General features: G+C 50.8%; 8 pseudogenes; all 8 read right to left on the bottom strand.

The window, feature by feature from the left end:
* Positions 1-2,155: 2,155 nt before the first annotated feature.
* Positions 2,156-2,275, bottom strand: LOC130352183 (5S ribosomal RNA; annotated as a pseudogene).
* An 82-nt stretch (positions 2,276-2,357) lies between these two features.
* LOC130350647 (5S ribosomal RNA) lies at positions 2,358-2,477 on the bottom strand (annotated as a pseudogene).
* Positions 2,478-3,565: 1,088 nt separating this feature from the next.
* LOC130322665 (5S ribosomal RNA) lies at positions 3,566-3,685 on the bottom strand (annotated as a pseudogene).
* Positions 3,686-3,957: 272 nt separating this feature from the next.
* LOC130315194 (5S ribosomal RNA) lies at positions 3,958-4,077 on the bottom strand (annotated as a pseudogene).
* Positions 4,078-9,847: 5,770 nt separating this feature from the next.
* LOC130321746 (5S ribosomal RNA) lies at positions 9,848-9,967 on the bottom strand (annotated as a pseudogene).
* An 879-nt stretch (positions 9,968-10,846) lies between these two features.
* On the bottom strand, positions 10,847-10,966 carry LOC130333324 (5S ribosomal RNA; annotated as a pseudogene).
* Positions 10,967-16,047: 5,081 nt separating this feature from the next.
* LOC130352370 (5S ribosomal RNA) lies at positions 16,048-16,167 on the bottom strand (annotated as a pseudogene).
* Positions 16,168-17,050: 883 nt separating this feature from the next.
* On the bottom strand, positions 17,051-17,170 carry LOC130320172 (5S ribosomal RNA; annotated as a pseudogene).
* Positions 17,171-18,030: the final 860 nt, after the last annotated feature.

The following is an 18,030-nucleotide window of genomic DNA, read 5'->3' as shown; positions in this document are numbered from 1 at the left end:
TGCCGGTACTTACCGGGCCCTAAGATCTGTACCAGTCTGCGATCTGACGAGAGCAGGCGCGTTAAGCTTAGGATGGCCATTGACAGCTTCACACCTTGTATACTGTGGATTTAAGCATCAATAAATTCTTTTCGGAATCGGAGCGGAAGGCAGCAATAGAGCAAAATGTCAATGGCAACCGGTATTCCCAGCCAGTCTCCCATGCCAGTACTTACCGGGCCCTAAGCTGGGTAGCAGTCTGCAATCTGACGAGAGCAGGCGCGTTCAGCTTAGGATGGCCATTGACAGCTTCATGCTTTTTATACTGTGCATTTAAGCATCAATAAATCCTTTTCGGAATCGGAACGGAAGGCGGCAACAGAGCAAAATGTCAACTGCACCCGGATTCCCAGCCAGTCTCCCATGCCGGTACTTACTGGGCCCTAAGCTGGGTAGCGGTCTGCGATCTGACGAGAGCAGGCGCGTTCAGCTTAGGATGGCCGTTGACATCTTCACGCCTTGTATATTGTGGATTTAAGCATCAATAAATATTTTTATTAATCGGAGAGGAAGGCGGCAACAGAGCAAAATGTCAATGGCACCTTGTATTGCCAGCCAGTCTCCCATGCCGGTAACTGCCGGGCAGCAGTCTGTGATCTGAGGAGAGCAGGCACGTTCAGGCTTAGGATGGCCGTTGACAGCTTCACACCCTGTGTATTGTGGATTTAAGCATCAATAAATCCTTTTCCGAATCGGAGCGGAAGGCGGCAAAAGATTAAAATGTCAACTGCACCCGGGATTCCCAGCCAGTCTCCCATGCTGGTACTTACCAGGCCCTAAGCTGGGTAGAAGTCTGCGATCTGACGAGAGCAGGCGCGTTCAGCTTAGGATGGCCATTGACAGCTTCACACTTTGTATACTGTGGATTTAAGCATCAATAAATAATTTTCGGACTCGTAGCAGAAACAGAGCAAAATGTCAACTCCACCCGGGATTCCCAGCCAGTCTCCCATGCTGGTACTTACCAGGCCCGAAGCTGGGTAGCAGTCTGCGATCTGACGAGAACAGGCGCATTCAGCTTAGGATGGCCGTAGACATCTTCACACCCTGTATACTGTGGATTTAAGCATCAATAAATCCTTTTCGGAATCGGAGCGTAAGGCGGCAACAGAGCAAAATGTCAACGACACCTGGGATTCCCAGCCAGTCTCCCATGCTGGTACTTTCCGAGCCCTAAGCTGGGTAGCAGTCTGCGATCTGACGAGAGCAGGCATGTTCAGCTTAGGATGGCCGTCGACAGCTTCTTGCCCTTTATACTGTGCATTTAAGCATCAATAAATCCTTTTCCGAATCGGAGCGGAAGGCGGCAACAGATTAAAATGTCAACTGCACCCGGGATTCCCAGCCAGTATCCCATGCTGGTACTTACCAGGCCCTAAGCTGGGTATCAGTCTGCGATCTGACGAGAGCAGGCGCATTCAGCTTAGGATGGCCGTTGACACATTCACACTTTGTATACTGTGCATTTAAGCATCAATAAATCCTTTTCGGAATCGGAACGGAAGGCGGCAACAGAGCAAAATGTCAACGGCAGCCGGGATTCCCAGCCAGTGTCCCATGCCGGAACTTACCGGGCCCTAAGATCTGTACCAGTCTGCGATCTGACGAGAGCAGGCGCGTTAAGCTTAGGATGGCCGTTGACAGCTTCACACCTTGTATACTGTGGATTTAAGCATCAATAAATTCTTTTCGGAATCGGAGCGGAAGGCAGCAATAGAGCAAAATGTCAATGGCAACCGGTATTCCCAGCCAGTCTCCCATGCCAGTACTTACCGGGCCCTAAGCTGGGTAGCAGTCTGCAATCTGACGAGAGCAGGCGCGTTCAGCTTAGGATTGCCATTGACAGCTTCATGCTTTTTATACTGTGCATTTAAGCATCAATAAATCCTTTTCGGAATCGGAGAGGAAGGCGGTAACAGAGCAAAATGTCAATAGCACCTTGGATTGCCAGCCAGTCTCCCATGCCCGTACTTGCCGGGCAGCAGTCTGCGATCTGACAAGAACAGGCACATTCAGCTTAGGATAGCCGTAGACGGCTTCACACCCTGTATACTGTGGATTTAAGCATCAATAAATCCTTTTCGGAATCGGAGCGGAAGGCGGCTACAGAGCAAAATGTCAACAACACCTGGGATTCCCAGCCAGTGTCCCATGCTGGTACTTACCGGGCCCTAAGCTGGGTAGCAGTCTGCGATCTGACGAGAGCAGGCGCGTTCAGCTTAGGATGGCCGTTGACAGCTTCACGCCCTTTATACTGTGCATTTAAGCATCAATAAATCCTTTTCCGAATCGGAGCGGAAGGCAGCAACAGATTAAAATGTCAACTGCACCCGGGATTCCCAGCCAGTCTCCCATGCTGGTACTTACCAGGCCCTAAGCTGGGTAGCAGTCTGCGATCTGACGAGAGCAGGCGCGTTCAGCTTAGGATGGCCGTTGACAGCTTCACACTTTGTATACTGTGCATTTAAGCATCAATAAATCCTTTTCGGAATCGGAACTGAAGGCGGCATAAGAGCAAAATGTCAACCGGGATTCCCAGCCAGTCTCCCATGCCAGTACTTACCGGGCCCTAAGCTGCTTAGCAGTCTGCGATGTGACAAGAGCAGGCGTGTTCAGCTTAGGATGGCCATTGACAGCTTCGTGATTTTTATACTGCGCATTTAAGCATCAATAAATCCTTTTTCGGAATCGGAGCGGAAGGCGGCAACAGAGCAAAATGTCAACTGCACCCGGGATTCCCAGCCAGTCTCCCATGCCGGTACTTACTGGGCCCTAAGCTGGGTAGCAGTCTGCAATCTGACGAGAGCAGGCGCGTTCAGCTTAGGATGGCCGTTGACAGCTTCTCGCCCTTTATACTGTGCATTTAGGCATCAATAAATCCTTTTCGGTATCGGAACGAAAGGCGGCAACAGAGCAAAATGTCAACGGCAGCCGAGATTCCCAGCCAGTGTCCCATGCCATTACTTACCAAGCCCTAAGCTGGGTAGCAGTCTGCGATCTGACGAGAGCAGGCGCGTTCAGCTTAGGATGGCCATTGACAGCTTCATGATTTTTATACTGTGCATTTAAGCATCAATAAATCCTTTTCGGAATCGGAACGAAAGGCGGCAACAGAGCAAAATGTCAACGACACCCGGGATTCCCAGCCAGTCTCCCCTGCTGGTACTTACCAGGCCCTAAGCTGGATAGCAGTCTGCGATCTGACGAGTGCAGGCACGTTCAGCTTAGGATGGCCGTTGACAGCTTCTCGCCCTTTATACTGTGCATTTAAGCATCAATAAATCCTTTTCGGAATCGGAAACGGAAGGCGGCAACAGAGCAAAATGTCAACGGCAGCCGGGATTCCCAGCCAGTGTCCCATGTCGGTACTTACCGGGCCCTAAGATCTGTACCAGTCTGCGATCTGACAAGAGCAGGCGCGTTAAGCTTAGGATGGCCGTCGACAGCTTCACACCTTGTATACTGTGGATTTAAGCATCAATAAATTCTTTTCGGAATCGGAGCGGAAAGCAGCAATAGAGCAAAATGTCAACGGCACCCGGGGTTCCCAGCCAGTCTCCCATGCTGGTACTTACCGGGCCCTAAGCTGGGTAGCAGTCTGCGATCTGACGAGAGCAGGCGCGTTCAGCTTAGGATGGCCATTGACAGCTTCATGCTTTTAATACTGTGCATTTAAGCATCAATAAATCCTTTTCGGAATCGGAGAGGAAGGCGGCAACAGAGCAAAATGTCAATAGCACCTTGGATTGCCAGCCAGTCTCCCATGCCCGTACTTGCCGGGCAGCAGTCTGCGATCTGACAAGAACAGGCACATTCAGCTTAGGATAGCCGTAGACGGCTTCACACCCTGTATACTGTGGATTTAAGCATCAATAAATCATTTTCGGAATCAGAGCGGAAGGCGGCAACAGAGCAAAATGTCAACAACACCTGGGATTCCCAGCCAGTCTCCCATGCTAGTACTTACCGGGCCCTAAGCTGGGTAGCAGTCTGCGATCTGACGAGAGCAGGCGCGTTCAGCTTAGGATGGCCGTTGACAGCTTCAAGCTCTTTATACTGTGCATTTAAGCATCAATAAATCCTTTTCCGAATCGGAGCGGAAGGCAGCAACAGATTAAAATGTCAACTGCACCCGGGATTCCCAGCCAGTCTCCCATGCTGGTACTTACCAGGCCCTAAGCTGGGTAGCAGTCTGCGATCTGACGAGAGCAGGCGCGTTCAGCTTCGGATGGCCGTTGACAGCTTCACACTTTGTATACTGTGCATTTAAGCATCAATAAATCCTTTTCGGAATCGGAACTGAAGGCGGCATGAGAGCAAAATGTCAACGGCAACCGGGATTCCCAGCCAGTCTCCCATGCCAGTACTTACCGGGCCCTAAGCTGGGTAGCAGTCTGCGATGTGACGAGAGCAGGCGCGTTCAGCTTAGGACGGCCATTGACAGCTTCATGATTTTTATACTGCGCATTTAAGCATCAATAAATCCTTTTTCGGAATCGGAGCGGAAGGCGGCAACAGAGCAAAATGTCAACTGCACCCGGGATTCCCAGCCAGTCTCCCATGCCGGTACTTACTGAGCCCTAAGCTGGGTAGCAGTCTGCAATCTGACGAGAGCAGGCACGTTCAGCTTAGGATGGCCGTTGACAGCTTCTCGCCCTTTATACTGTGCATTTAGGCATCAATAAATCCTTTTCGGAATCGGAACGGAAGGCGGCAACAGAGCAAAATGTCAACGGCAGCCGAGATTCCCAGCCAGTGTCCCATGCCAGTACTTACCAGGCCCTAAGCTGGGTAGCAGTCTGCGATCTGACGAGAGCAGGTGCGTTCAGCTTAGGATGGCCATTGACAGCTTCATGATTTTTATACTGTGCATTTAAGCATCAATAAATCCTTTTCGGAATCGGAACGGAACGCGGCAACAGAGCAAAACGTCAACTGCACCCGGGATTCCCAGCCAGTCTCCCATGCCGGTACTTAATGGGCCCTAGGCTGGGTAGCAGTCTGCGATCTGACGAGAGCAGGTGCGTTCAGCTTAGGATGGCCATTGACAGCTTCATGCTTTTTATACTGTGCATTTAAGCATCAATAAATCCTTTTCGGAATCGGAACGGAAGGCGGCAACAGAGCATAATGTCAACTGCACCCGGGATTCCCAGGTGCATTTAAGCATCAATAAATATTTTTATTAATCGGAGAGGAAGGCGGCAACAAAGCAAAATGTCAACGGCACCTTGGATTGCCAGCCAGTCTCCCATGCCGGTAACTGCCGGGCAGCGGTCTGCGATCTGAGGAGAGCAGGCACGTTCAGGCTTAGGATGGCCGTTGACAGCTTCACACCCTGTGTATTGTGGATTTAAGCATCAATAAATCCTTTTCCGAATCGGAGCGGAAGGCGGCAACAGATTAAAATGTCAACTGCACCCGGGATTCCCAGCCAGTCTCCCATGCTGGTACTTACCAGGCCCTAAGCTGGGTAGAAGTCTGCGATCTGACAAGAGCAGGCGCGTTCAGCTTAGGATGGCCGTTGACAGCTTCACACTTTGTATACTGTGGATTTAAGTATCAATAAATAATTTTCGGACTCGTAGCAGAAACAGAGCAAAATGTCAACTCCACCCGGGATTCCCAGCCAGTCTCCCATGCTGGTACTTACCAGGCCCGAAGCTAGGTAGCAGTCTGCGATCTGACGAGAACAGGCGCATTCAGCTTAGGATGGCCGTAGACATCTTCACACCCTGTATACTGTGGATTTAAGCATCAATAAATCCTTTTCGGAATCGGAGCGTAAGGCGGCAACAGAGCAAAATGTCAACGACACCTGGGATTCCCAGCCAGTCTCCCATGCTGGTACTTTCCGAGCCCTAAGCTGGGTAGCAGTCTGCGATCTGACGAGAGCAGGCACGTTCAGCTTAGGATGGCCGTTGACAGCTTCTTGCCCTTTATACTGTGCATTTAAGCATCAATAAATCCTTTTCCGAATCGGAGCGGAAGGCGGCAACAGATTAAAATGTCAACTGCACCCGGGATTCCCAGCCAGTATCCCATGCTGGTACTTACCAGGCCCTAAGCTGGGTATCAGTCTGCGATCTGACGAGAGCAGGCGCATTCAGCTTAGGATGGCCGTTGACACATTCACACTTTGTATACTGTGCATTTAAGCATCAATAAATCCTTTTCGGAATCGGAACGGAAGGCGGCAACAGAGCAAAATGTCAACGGCAGCCGGGATTCCCAGCCAGTGTCCCATGCCGGTACTTACCGGGCCCTAAGATCTGTACCAGTCTGCGATCTGACGAGAGCAGGCGCGTTAAGCTTAGGATGGCCGTTGACAGCTTCACACCTTGTATACTGTGGATTTAAGCATCAATAAATTCTTTTCGGAATCGGAGCGGAAGGCAGCAATAGAGCAAAATGTCAATGGCAACCGGTATTCCCAGCCAGTCTCCCATGCCAGTACTTACCGGGCCCTAAGCTGGGTAGCAGTCTGCAATCTGACGAGAGCAGGCGCGTTCAGCTTAGGATTGCCATTGACAGCTTCATGCTTTTTATACTGTGCATTTAAGCATCAATAAATCATTTTCGGAATCGGAGAGGAAGGCGGTAACAGAGCAAAATGTCAATAGCACCTTGGATTGCCAGCCAGTCTCCCATGCCCGTACTTGCCGGGCAGCAGTCTGCGATCTGACAAGAACAGGCACATTCAGCTTAGGATAGCCGTAGACGGCTTCACACCCTGTATACTGTGGATTTAAGCATCAATAAATCCTTTTCGGAATCGGAGCGGAAGGCGGCTACAGAGCAAAATGTCAACAACACCTGGGATTCCCAGCCAGTGTCCCATGCTGGTACTTACCGGGCCCTAAGCTGGGTAGCAGTCTGCGATCTGACGAGAGCAGGCGGGTTCAGCTTAGGATGGCCGTTGACAGCTTCACGCCCTTTATACTGTGCATTTAAGCATCAATAAATCCTTTTCCGAATCGGAGCGGAAGGCAGCAACAGATTAAAATGTCAACTGCACCCGGGATTCCCAGCCAGTCTCCCATGCTGGTACTTACAAGGCCCTAAGCTGGGTAGCAGTCTGCGATCTGACGAGAGCAGGCGCGTTCAGCTTAGGATGGCCGTTGACAGCTTCACACTTTGTATACTGTGCATTTAAGCATCAATAAATCCTTTTCGGAATCGGAACTGAAGGCGGCATAAGAGCAAAATGTCAACCGGGATTCCCAGCCAGTCTCCCATGCCAGTACATACCGGGCCCTGAGCTGCTTAGCAGTCTGCGATGTGACAAGAGCAGGCGTGTTCAGCTTAGGATGGCCATTGACAGCTTCGTGATTTTTATACTGCGCATTTAAGCATCAATAAATCCTTTTTCGGAATCGGAGCGGAAGGCGGCAACAGAGCAAAATGTCAACTGCACCCGGGATTCCCAGCCAGTCTCCCATGCCGATACTTACTGGGCCCTAAGCTGGGTAGCAGTCTGCAATCTGACGAGAGCAGGCGCGTTCAGCTTAGGATGGCCGTTGACAGCTTCTCGCCCTTTATACTGTGCATTTAGGCATCAATAAATCCTTTTCGGAATCGGAACGGAAGGCGGCAACAGAGCAAAATGTCAACGGCAGCCGAGATTCCCAGCCAGTGTCCCATGCCAGTACTTACCAGGCCCTAAGCTGGGTAGCAGTCTGCGATCTGACGAGAGCAGGCGCGTTCAGCTTAGGATGGCCGTTGACAGCTTCACGCCCTTTATACTGTGCATTTAAGCATCAATAAATCCTTTTCCGAATCGGAGCGGAAGGCAGCAACAGATTAAAATGTCAACTGCACCCGGGATTCCCAGCCAGTCTCCCATGCTGGTACTTACCAGGCCCTAAGCTGGGTAGCAGTATGCGATCTGACGAGAGCAGGCGCGTTCAGCTTAGGATGGCCGTTGCCAGCTTCACACTTTGTATACTGTGCATTTAGGCATCAATAAATCCTTTTCGGAATCGGAACTGAAGGCAGCATAAGAGCAAAATGTCAACGGCAACCGGGATTCCCAGCCAGTCTCCCATGCCAGTACTTACCGGGCCCTAAGCTGGGTAGCAGTCTGCGATGTGACAAGAGCAGGCGCGTTCAGCTTAGGATGGCCATTGACAGCTTCATGATTTTTATACTGCGCATTTAAGCATCAATAAATCCTTTTTCGGAATCGGAGCGGAAGGCGGCAACAGAGCAAAATGTCAACTGCACCCGGGATTCCCAGCCAGTCTCCCATGCCGGTACTTACTGAGCCCTAAGCTGGGTAGCAGTCTGCAATCTGACGAGAGCAGGCGCGTTCAGCTTAGGATGGCCGTTGACAGCTTCTCGCCCTTTATACTGTGCATTTAGGCATCATTAAATCCTTTTCGGAATCGGAACGGAAGGCGGCAACAGAGCAAAATGTCAACGGCAGCCGGGATTCCCAGCCAGTGTCCCATGCCAGTACTTACCAGGCCCTAAGCTGGGTAGCAGTCTGCGATCTGACGAGAGCAGGCGCGTTCAGCTTAGGATGGCCATTGACAGCTTCATGATTTTTATACTGTGCATTTAAGCATCAATAAATCCTTTTCGGAATCGGAACGGAAGGCGGCAACAGAGCAAAATGTCAACTACTCCCGGGATTCCCAGCCAGTCTCCCATGCCGCTACTTAATGGGCCCTAGGCTGGGTAGCAGTCTGCGATCTGACGAGAGCAGGCGCGTTCAGCTTAGGATGGCCATTGACAGCTTCATGCTTTTTATACTGTGCATTTAAGCATCAATAAATCCTTTTCGTAATCGGAACGGAAGGCGGCAACAGGGCATAATGTCAACTGCACCCGGGATTCCCAGCCAGTCTCCCATGCCGGTACTTACTGGGCCCTAAGCTGGGTAGCAGTCTGCGATCTGACGAGAGCAGGCGCGTTCAGCTTAGGATGGCCGTTGACATCTTCACGCCTTGTATACTGTGGATTTAAGCATCAATAAATATTTTTATTAATCGAAGAGGAAGGCGGCAACAAAGCAAAATGTCAACGGCACCTTGGATTGCCAGCCAGTCTCCCATGCCGGTAACTGCCGGGCAGCAGTCTGCGATCTGAGGAGAGCAGGCACGTTCAGGCTTAGGATGGCCGTTGACAGCTTCACACCCTGTGTATTGTGGATTTAAGCATCAATAAATCCTTTTCCGAATCGGAGCGGAAGGCGGCAACAGATTAAAGTGTCAACTGCACCCGGGATTCCCAGACAGTCTCCCATGCTGGTACTTACCAGGCCCTAAGCTGGGTAACAGTCTGCGATCTGACAAGAACAGGCGCATTCAGCTTAGGATGGCCGTAGACATCTTCACACCCTGTATACTGTGGATTTAAGCATCAATAAATCGTAAGCGTAAGGAGGCAACAGAGCAAAAGGTCAACTGCACCTGGGATTCCCAGCCAGTCTCCCATGCTGGTACTTACCGGGCCCTAAGCTGGGTAGCAGTCTGCGATCTGACAAAAGCAGGCACGTTCAGCTTAGAATGGCCGTTGACAGCTTCTCGCCCTTTATACTGTGCATTTAAGCATCAATAAATCCTTTTCGGAATCGGAAACGGAAGGCGGCAACAGAGCAAAATGTCAACGGCAGCCGGGATTCCCAGCCAGTGTCCCATGCCGGTACTTACCGGCCCAAAGATCTGTACCAGTCTGCAATCTGACAAGAGCAGGCGCGTTAAGCTTAGGATGGCCGTCGACAGCTTCACACCTTGTATACTGTGGATTTAAGCATCAATAAATTATTTTCGGAATCGGAGCGGAAGGCAGCAATAGAGCAAAATGTCAACGGCACCCGGGATTCCCAGCCAGTCTCCCATGCCAGTACTTACCAGGCCCTAAGCTGGGTAGCATTCTGCGATCTGACGAGAGCAGGCGCGTTCAGCTTAGGATGGCCATTGACAGCTTCATGATTTTTATACTGTGCATTTAAGCATCAATAAATCCTTTTCGGAATCGGAACGGAAGGCGGCAACAGAGCAAAATGTCAACGACACCCGGGATTCCCAGCCAGTCTCCCCTGCTGGTACTTACCAGGCCCTAAGCTGGATAGCAGTCTGCGATCTGACGAGTGCAGGCACGTTCAGCTTAGGATGGCCGTTGACAGCTTCTCGCCCTTTATACTGTGCATTTAAGCATCAATAAATCTTTTTCGGAATCGGAAACGGAAGGCGGCAACAGAGCAAAATGTCATCGGCAGCCGGGATTCCCAGCCAGTGTCCCATGTCGGTACTTACCGGGCCCTAAGATCTGTACCAGTCTGCGATCTGACAAGAGCAGGCGCGTTAAGCTTAGGATGGCCGTCGACAGCTTCACACCTTGTATACTGTGGATTTAAGCATCAATAAATTATTTTCGGAATCGGAGCGAAAGGCAGCAATAGAGCAAAATGTCAACCGCACCCGGGATTCCCAGCCAGTCTCCCATGCCAGTACTTACCGGGCCCTAAGCTGGGTAGCAGTCTGCGATCTAACGAGAGCAGGCACGTTCAGCTTAGGACAGCCATTGACAGCTTCATGCTTTTTATACTGTGCATTTAAGCATCAATAAATCCTTTTCGGAATCGGAGAGGAAGGCGGCAACAGAGCAAAATGTCAATAGCACCTTGGATTGCCAGCCAGTCTCCCATGCCCGTACTTGCCGGGCAGCAGTCTGCGATCTGACAAGAACAGGCATATTCAGCTTAGGATAGCCGTAGACGGCTTCACATCCTGTATACTGTGGATTTAAGCATCAATAAATCCTTTTCGGAATCGGAGCGGAAGGCGGCTACAGAGCAAAATGTCAACAACACCTGGGATTCCCAGCCAGTCTCCTATGCTGGTACCTACCGGGCCCTAAGCTGGGTAGCAGTCTGCGATCTGACGAGAGCAGGCGCGTTCAGCTTAGGATGGCCGTTGACAGCTTCACGCACTTTATACTGTGCATTTAAGCATCAATAAATCCTTTTCCGAATCGGAGCGGAAGGCGGCAACAGATTAAAATGTCAACTGCACCCGGGATTCCCAGCCAGTCTCCCATGCTGGTACTTACCAGGCCCTAAGCTGGGTATCAGTCTGCAATCTGACGAGAGCAGGCGCATTCAGCTTAGGATGGCCGTTGACAGGTTCACACTTTGTATACTGTGCATTTAAGCATCAATAAATCCTTTTCGGAATCGGAACGGAAGGCGGCAACAGAGCAAAATGTCAACGGCAGCCGGGATTCCCAGCCAGTGTCCCATGCCGGTACTTACCGGGCCCTAAGATCTGTACCAGTCTGCGATCTGACGAGAGCAGGCGCGTTAAGCTTAGGATGGCCGTTGACAGCTTCACACCTTGTATACTGTGGATTTAAGCATCAATAAATTCTTATCGGAATCGGAGCGGAAGGCAGCAATAGAGCAAAATGTCAATGGCAACCGGTATTCCCAGCCAGTCTCCCATGCCAGTACTTACCGGGCCCTAAGCTGGGTAGCAGTCTGCAATCTGACGAGAGCAGGCGCGTTCAGCTTAGGATGGCCATTGACAGCTTCATGCTTTTTATACTGTGCATTTAAGCATCAATAAATCCTTTTCGGAATCGGAACGGAAGGCGGCAACAGAGCAAAATGTCAACTGCACCCGGATTCCCAGCCAGTCTCCCATGCCGGTACTTACTGGGTCCTAAGCTGGGTAGCGGTCTGCGATCTGACGAGAGCAGGCGCGTTCAGCTTAGGATGGCCGTTGACATCTTCACGCCTTGTATATTGTGGATTTAAGCATCAATAAATATTTTTATTAATCGGAGAGGAAGGCGGCAACAGAGCAAAATGTCAATGGCACCTTGTATTGCCAGCCAGTCTCCCATGCCGGTAACTGCCGGGCAGCAGTCTGTGATCTGAGGAGAGCAGGCACGTTCAGGCTTAGGATGGCCGTTGACAGCTTCACACCCTGTGTATTGTGGATTTAAGCATCAATAAATCCTTTTCCGAATCGGAGCGGAAGGCGGCAAAAGATTAAAATGTCAACTGCACCCGGGATTGCCAGCCAGTCTCCCATGCCCGTACTTGCCAGGCAGCAGTCTGCGATCTGACAAGAACAGGCACATTCAGCTTAGGATAGCCGTAGACGGCTTCACACCCTGTATACTGTGGATTTAAGCATCAATAAATCATTTTCGGAATCGAAGCGAAAGGCGGCTACAGAGCAAAAAGTGAACACCACCTGGGATTCCCAGCCAGTCTCCCATGCTGGTACTTAACGGGCCCTAAGCTGGGTAGCAGTCTGCGATCTGACGAGAGCAGGCGCGTTCAGCTTAGGATGGCCGTTGACAGCTTCACACTTTGTATACTGTGGATTTAAGCATCAATAAATAATTTTCGGAATCGGAGCAGAAGCAGAGCAAAATGTCAACTGCACCCGGGATTCCCAGCCAGTCTCCCATGCTGGTACTTACCAGGCCCGAAGCTGGGAAGCAGTCTGCGATCTGACGAGAACAGGCGCATTCAGCTTAGGATGGCCGTAGACATCTTCACACCCTGTATACTGTGGATTTAAGCATCAATAAATCCTTTTCGGAATCGGAGCGTAAGGCGGCAACAGAGCAAAATGTCAACGACACCTGGGATTCCCAGCCAGTCTCCCATGCTGGTACTTTCCGAGCCCTAAGCTGGGTAGCAGTCTGCGATCTGACGAGAGCAGGCACGTTCAGCTTAGGATGGCCGTTGACAGCTTCTTGCCCTTTATACTGTGCATTTAAGCATCAATAATTCCTTTTCGGAAATGGAAACGGAAGGCGGCAACAGTGCAAAATGTCAACGGCAGCCGGGATTCCCAGCCAGTGTCCCATGCCGGTACCTACCGGGCCCTAAGATCTGTACCAGTCTGCGATCTGACAAAAGCAGGCGCGTTAAGCTTAGGATGGCCGTCGACAGCTTCACACCTTGTATACTGTGGATTTAAGCATCAATAAATTCTTTTCGGAATCGGAGCGGAAAGCAGCAATAGAGCAAAATGTCAACGGCACCCGGGATTCCCAGCCAGTCTCCCATGCTGGTACTTACCGGGCCCTAAGCTGGGTAGTAGTCTGCGATCTGACGAGAGCAGGCGCGTTCAGCTTAGGATGGCCATTGACAGCTTCATGCTTTTTATACTGTGCATTTAAGCATCAATAAATCCTTTTCGGAATCGGAGAGGAAGGCGGCTACAGAGCAAAATGTCAACAACACCTGGGATTCCCAGCCAGTCTCCCATGCTGGTACTTACCGGGCCCTAAGCTGGGTAGCAGTCTGCAATCTGACGAGAGCAGGCGCGTTCAGGTTAGGATGGCCGTTGACAGCTTCACGCCCTTTATACTGTGCATTTAAGCATCAATAAATCCTTTTCCGAATCGGAGCGGAAGGCAGCAACAGATTAAAATGTCAACTGCACCCGGGATTTCCAGCCAGTCTCCCATGCTGGTACTTACCAGGCCCTAAGCTGGGTAGCAGTCTGCGATCTGACGAGAGCAGGCGCGTTCAGCTTAGGATGGCCGTTGACAGCTTCACACTTTGTATACTGTGCATTTAAGCATCAATAAATCCTTTTCGGAATCGGAACTGAAGGCGGCATAAGAGCAAAATGTCAACGGCAACCGGGATTCCCAGCCAGTCTCCCATGCCAGTACTTACCGTGCCCTAAGCTGGGTAGCAGTCTGCGATGTGACGAGAGCAGGCGCGTCCAGCTTAGGATGGCCATTGACAGCTTCATGATTTTTATACTGCGCATTTAAGCATCAATAAATCCTTTTTCGGAATCGGAGCGGAAGGCGGCAACAGAGCAAAATGTCAACTGCACCCGGGATTCCCAGCCAGTCTGCCATGCCGGTACTTACTGAGCCCTAAGCTGGGTAGCAGTCTGCAATCTGACGAGAGCAGGCGCGTTCAGCTTAGGATGGCCGTTGACAGCTTCTCGCCCTTTATACTGTGCATTTAGGCATCAATAAATCCTTTTCGGAATCGGAAACGGAAGGCGGCAACAGAGCAAAATGTCATCGGCAGCCGGGATTCCCAGCCAGTGTCCCATGCCGGTACTTACCGGGCCCTAAGATCTGTACCAGTCTGCGATCTGACAAGAGCAGGCGCGTTAAGCTTAGGATGGCCGTCGACAGCTTCACACCTTGTATACTGTGGATTTAAGCATCAATAAATTATTTTCGGAATCGGAGCGGAAGGCGGCAACAGAGCAAAAGGTCAACGACACCTGGGATTCCCAGCCAGTCTCCCATGCTGGTACTTACCGTGCCCAAAGATCTGTACCAGTCTGCGATCTGACGAGAACAGGCGCATTCAGCTTAGGATGGCCGTTGACAGGTTTACACTTTGTATACTGTGCATTTAAGCATCAATAAATCCTTTTCGGAATCGGAACCGGAACGGAAGGCGGCAACAGAGCAAAATGTCAACGGCAGCCGGGATTCCCAGCCAGTGTCCCATGCCGGTACTTACCGGGCCCTAAGATCTGTACCAGTCTGCGATCTGACGAGAGCAGGCGCGTTAAGCTTAGGATGGCCGTTGACAGCTTCACACTTTGTATACTGTGGATTTAAGCATCAATAAATAATTTTCGGAATCGGAGCAGAAACAGAGCAAAATGTCAACTGCACCCGGGATTCCCAGCCAGTCTCCCATGCTGGTACTTATCAGGCCCGAAGCTGGGTAGCAGTCTGCGATCTGACGAGAGCAGGCGCATTCAGCTTAGGATGGCCGTAGACATCTTCACACCCTGTATACTGTGGATTTAAGCATCAATAAATCCTTTTCGGAATCGGAGCGTAAGGCGGCAACAGAGCAAAAGGGCAACAACACCTGGGATTCCCAGCCAGTCTCCCATGCTGGTACTTACCGGGCCCTAAGCTGGGTAGCAGTCTGCGATCTGACGAGAGCAGGCACGTTCAGCTTAGGATGCCCGTTGACAGTTTCTCGCCCTTTATACTGTGCATTTAAGCATCAATAAATCCTTTTCGGAATCGGAAACGGAAGGCGGCAACAGAGCAAAATGTCAACGGCAGCCGGGATTCCCAGCCAGTGTCCCATGCCGGTACTTACCGGGCCCAAAGATCTGTACCAGTCTGCGATCTGACAAGAGCAGGCGCGTTAAGCTTAGGATGGCCGTCGACAGCTTCACACCTTGTATACTGTGGATTTAAGCATCAATAAATTCTTTTCGGAATCGGAGCGGAAGGCAGCAATAGAGCAAAATGTCAACGGCACCCGGGATTCCCAGCCAGTCTCCCATGCCAGTACTTACCGGGCCCTAAGCTGGGTAGCAGTCTGCGATCTGACGAGAGCAGGCGCGTTCAGCTAAGGACAGCCATTGACAGCTTCATGCTTTTTATACTGTGCATTTAAGCATCAATAAATCCTTTTTTGGAATCGGAGAGTAAGGCAGCAACAGAGCAAAATGTCAATAGCACCTTGGATTGCCAGCCAGTCTCCCATGCCCGTACTTGCCGGGCAGCAGTCTGCGATCTGACAAGAACAGGCACATTCAGCTTAGGATAGCCGTAGACGGCTTCACACCTTGTATACTGTGGATTTAAGCATCAATAAATTATTTTCGGAATCGGAGCGGAAGGCAGCAATAGAGCAAAATGTCAACCGCACCCGGGATTCCCAGCCAGTCTCCCATGCCAGTACTTACCGGGCCCTAAGCTGGGTAGCAGTCTGCGATCTGACGAGAGCAGGCACGTTCAGCTTAGGACAGCCATTGACAGCTTCATGCTTTTTATACTGTGCATTTAAGCATCAATAAATCCTTTTCGGAATCGGAGAGGAAGGCGGCAACAGAGCAAAATGTCAATAGCACCTTGGATTGCCAGCCAGTCTCCCATGCCCGTACTTGCCGGGCAGCAGTCTGCGATCTGACAAGAACAGGCACATTCAGCTTAGGATAGCCGTAGACGGCTTCACACCCTGTATACTGTGGATTTAAGCATCAATAAATCCTTTTCGGAATCGGAGCGGAAGGCGGCTACAGAGCAAAATGTCAACAACACCTGGGATTCCCAGCCAGTCTCCCATGCTGGTACCTACCGGGCCCTAAGCTGGGTAGCAGTCTGCGATCTGACGAGAGCAGGCGCGTTCAGCTTAGGATGGCCGTTGACAGCTTCACGCCCTTTATACTGTGCATTTAAGCATCAATAAATCCTTTTCCGAATCGGAGCGGAAGGCGGCAACAGATTAAAATGTCAACTGCACCCGGGATTCCCAGCCAGTCTCCCATGCTGGTACTTACCAGGCCCTAAGCTGGGTATCAGTCTGCAATCTGACGAGAGCAGGCGCATTCAGCTTAGGATGGCCGTTGACATGTTCACACTTTGTATACTGTGCATTTAAGCATCAATAAATCCTTTTCGGAATCGGAACGGAACGGAAGGCGGCAACAGAGCAAAATGTCAACGGCAGCCGGGATTCCCAGCCAGTGTCCCATGCCGGTACTTACCGGGCCCTAAGATCTGTACCAGTCTGCGATCTGACGAGAGCAGGCGCGTTAAGCTTAGGATGGCCGTTGACAGCTTCACACCTTGTATACTGTGGATTTAAGCATCAATAAATTCTTTTCGGAATCAGAGCGGAAGGCAGCAATAGAGCAAAATGTCAATGGCAACCGGTATTCCCAGCCAGTCTCCCATGCCAGTACTTACCGGGCCCTAAGCTGGGTAGCAGTCTGCAATCTGACGAGAGCAGGCGCGTTCAGCTTAGGATGGCCATTGACAGCTTCATGCTTTTTATACTGTGCATTTAAGCATCAATAAATCCTTTTCGGAATTGGAGGGGAAGGCGGTAACAGAGCAAAATGTCAATAGCACCTTGGATTGCCAGCCAGTCTCCCATGCCTGTACTTGCCGGGCAGCAGTCTGCGATCTGACAAGAACAGGCACATTCAGCTTAGGATAGCCGTAGACGGCTTCACACCCTGTATACTGTGGATTTAAGCATCAATAAATCCTTTTCGGAATCGGAGCGGAAGGCGGCTACAGAACAAAATGTCAACAACACCTGGGATTCCCAGCCAGTCTCCCATGCTGGTACTTACCGGGCCCTAAGCTGGGTAGCAGTCTGCGATCTGACGAGAGCAGGCGCGTTCAGCTTAGGATGGCCGTTGACAGCTTCACGCCCTTTATACTGTGCATTTAACCATCAATAAATCCTTTTCCGAATCGGAGCGGAAGGCAGCAACAGATTAAAATGTCAACTGCACCCGGGATTCCAAGCCAGTCTCCCATGCTAGTACTTACCAGGCCCTAAGCTGGGTAGCAGTCTGCGATCTGACGAGAGCAGGCGCGTTCAGCTTAGGATGGCCGTTGACAGCTTCACACTTTGTATACTGTGCATTTAAGCATCAATAAATCCTTTTCGGAATCGGAACTGAAGGCGGCATAAGAGCAAAATGTCAACCGGGATTCCCAGCCAGTCTCTCATGCCAGTACTTACCGGGCCCTAAGCTGCTTAGCAGTCTGCGATGTGACAAGAGCAGGCGTGTTCAGCTTAGGATGGCCATTGACAGCTTCGTGATTTTTATACTGCGCATTTAAGCATCAATAAATCCTTTTTCGGAATCGGAGCGGAAGGCGGCAACAGAGCAAAATGTCAACTGCACCCGGGATTCCCAGCCAGTCTCCCATGCCGGTACTTACTGGGCCCTAAGCTGGGTAGCAGTCTGCAATCTGACGAGAGCAGGCGCGTTCAGCTTAGGATGGCCGTTGACAGCTTCTCACCCTTTATACTGTGCATTTAGGCATCAATAAATCCTTTTCGGAATCTGAACGGAAGGCGGCAACAGAGCAAAATGTCAACAGCAGCCGAGATTCCCAGCCAGTGTCCCATGCCAGTACTTACCAGGCCCGAAGCTGGGTAGCAGTCTGCGATCTGACGAGAGCAGGCGCGTTCAGCTTAGGATGGTCATTGACAGCTTCATGATTTTTATACTGTGCATTTAAGCATCAATAAATCCTTTTCGGAATCGG

The sequence above is a fragment of the Hyla sarda genome, chromosome 1 (assembly GCF_029499605.1).
Source record: "Hyla sarda isolate aHylSar1 chromosome 1, aHylSar1.hap1, whole genome shotgun sequence".
In the NCBI taxonomy this organism is placed as follows: Eukaryota; Metazoa; Chordata; class Amphibia; order Anura; family Hylidae; genus Hyla; species Hyla sarda.
Note: the sequence above shows the minus strand (reverse complement) of the source record. Positions and strands in the feature narration are given on the sequence as shown.